The 7,630-nt window shown below is 40.1% G+C and overlaps 1 pseudogene; it reads right to left on the reverse strand.

Moving 5' to 3' along the window:
* Window positions 1-6,840: 6,840 nt before the first annotated feature.
* Window positions 6,841-6,940, reverse strand: LOC113292126 (annotated as a pseudogene).
* Window positions 6,941-7,630: the final 690 nt, after the last annotated feature.

Consider the following 7,630-nt stretch of genomic DNA (forward strand, 5'->3'; position numbering starts at 1 on the left):
CTCCATAACTTGGTGGATTTACGAAATAATATTATAAAATAAGGAGAGGTGTACGGGATCGGGCAACCTAACCGGCCGGCCATGCCTAAGACGTGGCCGGTCCCACACCTCATAATCCTTAGCTTTTTATAATTATTATTCCCTAATCTCACGAAACTCCTCCGTTTCAACAAAAACTCGTGGATTCTCCATAACTTCAAGGATTCTCCATAACTTCAAGGATTCATGAAAAATAATAAAATAGGGAAAGGTGTGCGGGACCGGGCAACCTAGCCGGCCGGCCATGCCCTAGCCATAGCCGGTCCCACACCTTGCAATCCCTAATCTTTCATAATTATTATTTTCCTTAATTCATGAAACTCTTGGGGTTTGAGCAAAATTCATGATTTCTCCATATTTTCTCGAATATTGCTCAAATCACGAAAAACCAAAAGCCAACGTAGTCATACGACTGGCTAGCCTCTCACAAAAATTTTAAATATTAAAACACTTTTATTTTAGTATTCTCAAAATATTGATGAATTGAGCATACATGCTCATTCCAACAAAAATCGAGAATTCTCAGTCAAGATGAAACTCTTCTGAAAATTCAGTATGTTGCTCGAACGCGGATCAGAAAATACTGAAACTCTCAGTATGGAAACACGGACACCACGGCAACATGTACATGCCTTCATGACCGACCAGAATCATTCCTAGGTCTTGCACAAAGCCGGTTTCACAGGTTTTCATAATTCTGACCTAATTTGCTCAATTGCTCATACAGGGCCCGAACTCTCTCCAACCAACTGGGGGATTCTCCAAATGACTAACAACTGGTCCCGTGACCACCAAGAGCCGATCCCATGCTCTCTTGGTCGGTCCTCATCTCTAATACCTAGGTTTTATCACCTAATGTTGAATCCATCAATATTTCAATAAATGATGAAACCCGCATTTAATCATCGTTCTTTCACCAACTCTCAAACTGAGAACCCTGGTGTGTGCTCACTCGAGCACTGGGCACCCATGGACGCTCATCATCCCATGTGGTCGGTCCCTCCTCACTCATGACCAATTTTCAGCAATTCACCAATTGATGAAGGATTGATAAAAATTAGGGTTTCGAACAAACGATCCACGAATCACCATTCTGAGCGAGTTCAAACACAAAATAATGTTGTTTCAGCAATCAACACCCAAATTAATAATATTCGGTAATTCACCAATATTTTTGATTAATATTGTATTGGGTCACGTCACCAGTAAATAATTCGTTGAATTGAGAAATACTTGCTCAGTTGCTCGAATATTGATCCAACCATCAATGTTCAGTAATTCATCAGTAGTTTGTTGAATTGAGAAATACTTGCTCAGTTGCACGCCAAAATTATCAAATTCGTAGAATTGGGAAATACTTTCTCAATTGCTCGACAAACTCTCAATATTCAGGAATTCATCGAGTTGAGCAATACTTGCTCAGTCGCTCTAGTCAGTAATTGATTGACATCTCAGAGAACTACATGTTCAATCCATGAATCACTGAGCATTCACCACTTATGCTCGATTCAACAAAACTAGACTCACAGTCTAAATCAGTCAACAACTGACTAACTAATACACGTCTTCCTTGCAGACTCCACGATTCGTGAAATATCAATCACGTCACAAATGGGGGGATATCACTTAGGGTTTTGGTCTGGCGGTCTACGACACGTGGATTCATCCATAACGAGAAATGTGTGTAAGTCGTGTAAACGGTTGAAGGAGTTAGCAAAGTAGTGGGTGCACGATCAGTCAAGTCTCGGCACGACATGGAACTAACTTTACCACGATCTCCCACTTTTCCACTCTTTCACTCAAGAAACCGTCACACTTACAGGGATCAGTGGTACGTCATTCTGGCAATATAACTAAGTCTAAATCGAGGACATCAGGATATCATCAATCATCGATTATCATCCACAGATTGACGACCACATTGAGAGATTAATCTCTCGGTTCCAATCTCACACTTTCGAAAAATGGTTGATCTTAGGTCAGATTCAGTTACAAATCCTAACACGAACATCGCTAGCTCTAGCAACAACGGTGGTATTCCAGAAACCATTCCTGCTTACAGCAATAGTGGAGATAATAATCCTCCTCACACCAACAACAAAAATCAACCTCTCTTCGGCAACGTCCTGAGGAAGTCAGGGAGAATCCACCTACCGTAGCTGATCTCATGAAGGTGCAAGGGACTCTCGCCAAAAATCAGATTGACATGGCCACCACTCAGAAAGAGCTGTGCAATTATCTCAAAAATCCCACTGACAAGATGTCAGGGAAAGCTCAGGAGAAAGGAAAATCCAAAGAAACATCTCCGGTCGCTGGTCCTGAAGTCGTTCTGATCCATGTTGTAGATGATGATGAAGTCCACAAGGTTGCAGATAACCCGTCAAAAAAGAAACATGCATGCTTCATCACTCGTGAGGACATGAAAAGATTCATGGAGGATTAAGGAAAAGACAAGACACCATTTGTCCACCGTCATCAACCTCCATATCCTGCTGCTACTCAAATAATTCCTCTCCCAAAGAGCTACACTTCCCTAACGTCCACACTATACAACGGAACATGGAACGCTCGAGAACACGTGATTTATGGAGGCACCATGAGAGCATGAATACAGCAGAATGATCTCAATCTACAGAGCCTTGCTGGAGAATCTGCGATTCCAGACTTTCTCAGAACTTCATGGAGCATCCAAGCGATCAGCAATGCTTTACTAGAAAGAGCAAAGTCTGCAAGGTCGAGGAATATCGAAGCATCCGACGCCTAGTCAACAATCAGTACAATCTCCAGCCTTCCACAAATGTTGTTGCAGAAAGGATCAAACAGAAATTCGAATCACAGCGCAAGCACGCTTCTCTAGGTCCTCCGAAATCACTAAAAAAAGGGTAGTCAAATCCGGGATGCACAAGCTCCAACTCAAAATGCAGATCCAGCAGAACCTGATTTCCCTTTCTCCATCGAAGAGGTGATCGAACTACTGGATGTATGGATCCAGGATGGTGCAATCAAGCTGCCATATGTCATAAAAGAACCAACTTAAGAAAAAATGGAGAACCCTTGCTACTGCTGTTTCCATAGGTTCGTCAATCATCCCACCAGCGACTGCAGGATCTTGAAGCGCATATTCAAGGAAAAAGTCGGATATGGGGAACTTAACTTGGGGACTGAAAGAGTACACAGAGACCCTCTTCCAGTCAGAACTTTCACAATCTCTGAACAACCAGTCAAAGAAGCAGTTCAGTCAGGCATGTATGCGAATTGTTTTATCTGTCAAAGGCTCAAAAGGGAGACATGTTCACGGCTTTGAACCATATTCTATAAGTGCCTCCAGAACCTCCCGCCACAGATAAGGAGATGCATGACTGGGGACTTATTACCACAGTCCATCTTAGAGGAAATGAATTCAGAAGAATGTTAATCGATGCTGACACCGCCATCAACATCATTCCACCGGAATCCCTCAGAGTCACAGGCATCAGTCGACAAGAAGCTACTCATGCACCCATCTCAATTAGAGACCATGAAGGAACGCTCAGAGATGCTTATGTCTACATCACTCTCAAGGTGAAAATACGTTCAACCTGAACATATAACAAGTTTCGCATAATCAGGAAAATCCAAGATATGACGCGATAGCATGGACCCATGCTGAAAACATAACTACAAACAAAGCATCTTTTGTTGCACATCTCTCTGATAGACACACTTTTGTGTCCGATTTGTCTCGATTCTATATATTGTTAGGGCTCATTTTTGTACTTATTATGGTGTTTTATTTATTTGTAGGTATTTTTGGCCAATAAACATTTTTGGAAAAAATTGGCTCGAAAAGTTGTCGGAAAGCACCCGGAGGACACTTGCTATTCGGACCCCCGATTTGGATAAATGGCATCCCCAGGACACTCCAAAGGCAGTTGTTATTCGCAACTCCACTCTGGATAGGGGGCGACCACCATCTTCTCCGTTTGAAATTCAAAATGGCGGGAAAGTAGGTGCAGTTTCTGGAAGATTTAGGGTTCTTGATTTGAAGGAGTTTGAGGTCGATTAAACCTCTGATTTTCATAGGATAGACTCCTTATGGGTCTAGGAATCTGATATGCATGTTGAAATCGATTAGACTGCGCTCAATCGACGGATTTTTATCACAACAGAAATATATGAAAAGTCACGTGTGTGACCTGTTTTAGGGAATTTTAGAGAGATTAAAGTGCTATGAACCTTCCCAAAGATTTGTATCTATCTAAGGAAGAGTTTAGAATAAAAAGGAAAGCTCAGAAACGTGTAGAAATTCTAAAACAAGAAATTGCCGCAACTTTGCCGTGAAGAGAAGGGAAGAGATTTTGGAAGATTTGGGAGAGATTTAATCGGTATTTTTGATATAAATAGATTGTTTGGGTCATATAGAAGGGGTGTCGAGAGTTTGGGGACCTGAGGAGAGTCACAGAAGAAGAAATCAGAGTTTTATCAAACTCTACTGTTGCTGCTGCACAACTCAAGAACGCGAAGAACATTGACGCACGAGAAACAGTCGCATAACAGTGTCGTTGTTCAACAGCAGAAGATAAGTAACTTTTATATGAAACAATAATCATTGTTCCTCTTTGTACCAGAGATCTGTAACACTTTTACGCTGTTGCAAATCAGCTGCTTTACACCTTTCACTCTTTTAATCAACTTTTGAGCAACAAACATGTATTTTGAGCAAGTGATTAATATGAGGAGCTAAACCCCATTGCTGAAGCGATAGAGGAAGCTATTTTTCCAACAAAAAGTGGTATATTCTTATTTATTTATTTATCGCAATTATTTTTATGATTGTTTTGCCTTGAGTGAAAATTGTTTAAATGATTCTTGCTAAGAAATTGCTATTTCTTTTGATAGAGCATGCTTGGACCTAGGTTTTTGATGTTCTATGCTTCGGATTTACACTTGCTATTTTGAGAATCTACTTGTTGCAATAGTTTAGAATCAAATTGAACGAAAAAATTGCATGAATATAAATATTGGATTTTAAATCACTTTGAATTTGGAAAATAGTGGAATCTTAGCCTTAGTGGTCTTTTAACATTGATATCAACTTTGATTGAGTTTGCTATAATTTTTAGTGAGTTTTCTATTTTAATATTAGAATTTAAGTCTAACTAATATCCTTCACAAGTCTGAGAATCGAACCACTTTTACCACTATCTACAAATCACATCAATTTTTGGCGCCGCTACCGGGGACTTGTTTTTAGGGTTTTAGATTTTTTTTTTTTATTATTTTTGTCCTTTTTATGTTTTTGGGTATTTATCTTGTGTCTGCAGGTTCTGGATCATAAAGAAAATTGAACCAAAGAGTTTGGTGATTTCATAAAGACTTGGAGCTAAAGATTAAAGCAAAAAGAACAGAAAAGAAGACAATTTTATTTTAGACAATTTTAGTTTAGGGTTTGTTTTTATTTTTTAGAAAAAAAAAACTGTATTAGGGTTTATTTTTTTGTAATTTTCTTTACTTTTTGGACTTTGGGACATTATTTTTTTTATTTTTTTACCCTACGGAAGGGTACTTTAAATATAAACTGTTTGCAGAGAAGGAGGACAATTACGATATTGTCTCTGCACCTTGGGTTCGTACACTAGACATCGGAGTCAGTGGCCCGAGTCGACTACAACCGATTCATCCCCCGTCTGGAACGGGAGGTAAGATTCTAAACACTCGCGAATCCCCTGTCAGCGAGTTACTGGACTCCTTCGTATGCATATATGTTGAGGACTGAATACGGACATTTATTTTTCTAGTAAAGGGCAAGGCCTGGCCATACAAGATAAGGGTTCGGATTTCATCACCGTTCTCTTCTTGCCCGCTTTAGGAACACGTAACCTACGCGAACCTAAGCCTAAAATTTTGACTAGAACGAGACCGATAGGGTAACGAGCTTAACAGGAAAGTCATTCGAAAAATATTGGTTACTCTTTTAAGCATACTTCGAAGTTCTTGACGGTTTCTGTAAGTTGAATGCGTGACTGCGCCGCCTTGTAATACCGGTGAGGCCTTGGGTATCAAAGCTCCACCGAGCTTCCCTCGCCTCTATTCAACTTACGTTAACTCGGATTGATTCCAGAGGGGTTTGCTTAAATTGTAACGAATTCCCGTTCGAAGGATTAGAAGCTGGTCTAGAAACAATCTAAGTGGAGCCATCATGCTTTTTGTTTGCTAGAAATCAATAGGTTTGATTTGGTTGAGTCGGCCTTGATCTGTGTTTGCTTACCCTTCCAATTTAGAAAATTCTATTGTATGCCTGAACGTAAAAGAGACGCACTAGGTAGATTTGTTAAAGAGAAACCTAGTAGTTCGAAGCGTCTCGATTACCTTAATCTAGAAAGTCCGACTTTTGAAGAGTCTGTTTTTGAACGTCCTTTGACTGAGGAGAGAATCCTGTTGCTCCGATAGCGCCAGAAATGGCAACTTTGAAAGCTTTGTTGAATCCAACTAGGACTACTCGTCCTTCGTGTATTAAGTTAGCTGAAACGGAGGCACCCTATGAACTGAAACCTGGGACCTTACAGATGCTCCCAATCTTTTTAGGGAAAGAAAATGAAAACCCTTATTACCATGTTAGGGATTTTGAGGAAATTTGTAGTACTCTAAGAATTAGAGGCTTAGATGATGATGCTTTGAAACTTAGGTTATTCCCATTTTCCCTGAAAGATAAGGCCAAGTCGTGGCTGTATAGTTTGGACTCCGAGTCAATTGAGACATATGAACAACTTACATCTGCCTTTTTCAATAAGTTTTTCCCTAGGCACAAAACATCGTCTATTAGGACGCAAATATGCACATTTTCACAACAAGAGGGAGAATCTTTATATAGGTATTTGGAAAGGTTCAATGATTTATTATCCCAGTGTCCTCATCATGGTTTAGAAAAGGTTAGGCTAGTTCAGATCCTTTATGAGGGTTTAGATTATTCCACAACGACCATGGTTGAGTCTCTATGCACTGGTGGATTTGAAAACCAAACTGTTGATGCGGCGATGGAATTTTTTAATGAAATCGCCGAAAAAACCCAGCAATGGGAAAATAGTAGGGCACCCCAGAAAACAATTCTTTTAAGTAGAGGAAACGTTAATAGGGTAGAAGGAGGCTATGAATCAGATGCCAAAATTGTTGCTATAGCAAAAAGGTTAGAAGCCTTAGAAGTGGGCCAGACTAGTGGTAGAGTGGAGCCTTTTTGGGAAGGCCAGAATATTGAGAGAGAAGCCAATGCTCTTTATAATAACACTAGATTTGATAACCGTCAAAAGATTGACCCATATTCAGAAACCTATAATCCTGGTTGGAGAAACCATCCGAACCTTTCGTGGTCTAAGGGCCAAAGTCAAGGTCAGTTTAGTAATTCTAATGCTCCCCCAGGTTTTGGCTATACTAAGAATCCTTCAGGACTAGCTCAGTTTCAGAATCAGTCAGATAAGAAAATCCTAAGTTTAGAGGAATCTCTCGCCTTGTTAACTCAGCAAACTGCAAAATTTCAGTTATCCGTAGAACAAGTCTACAAGCTAGTAACAGGATAGGACAAGAAAATAGTCAGGCTATTTCCGAGTTAAAAACCCAG

This window comes from Papaver somniferum, chromosome 6, assembly GCF_003573695.1.
Source record: "Papaver somniferum cultivar HN1 chromosome 6, ASM357369v1, whole genome shotgun sequence".
Taxonomy (NCBI): Eukaryota; Viridiplantae; Streptophyta; class Magnoliopsida; order Ranunculales; family Papaveraceae; genus Papaver; species Papaver somniferum.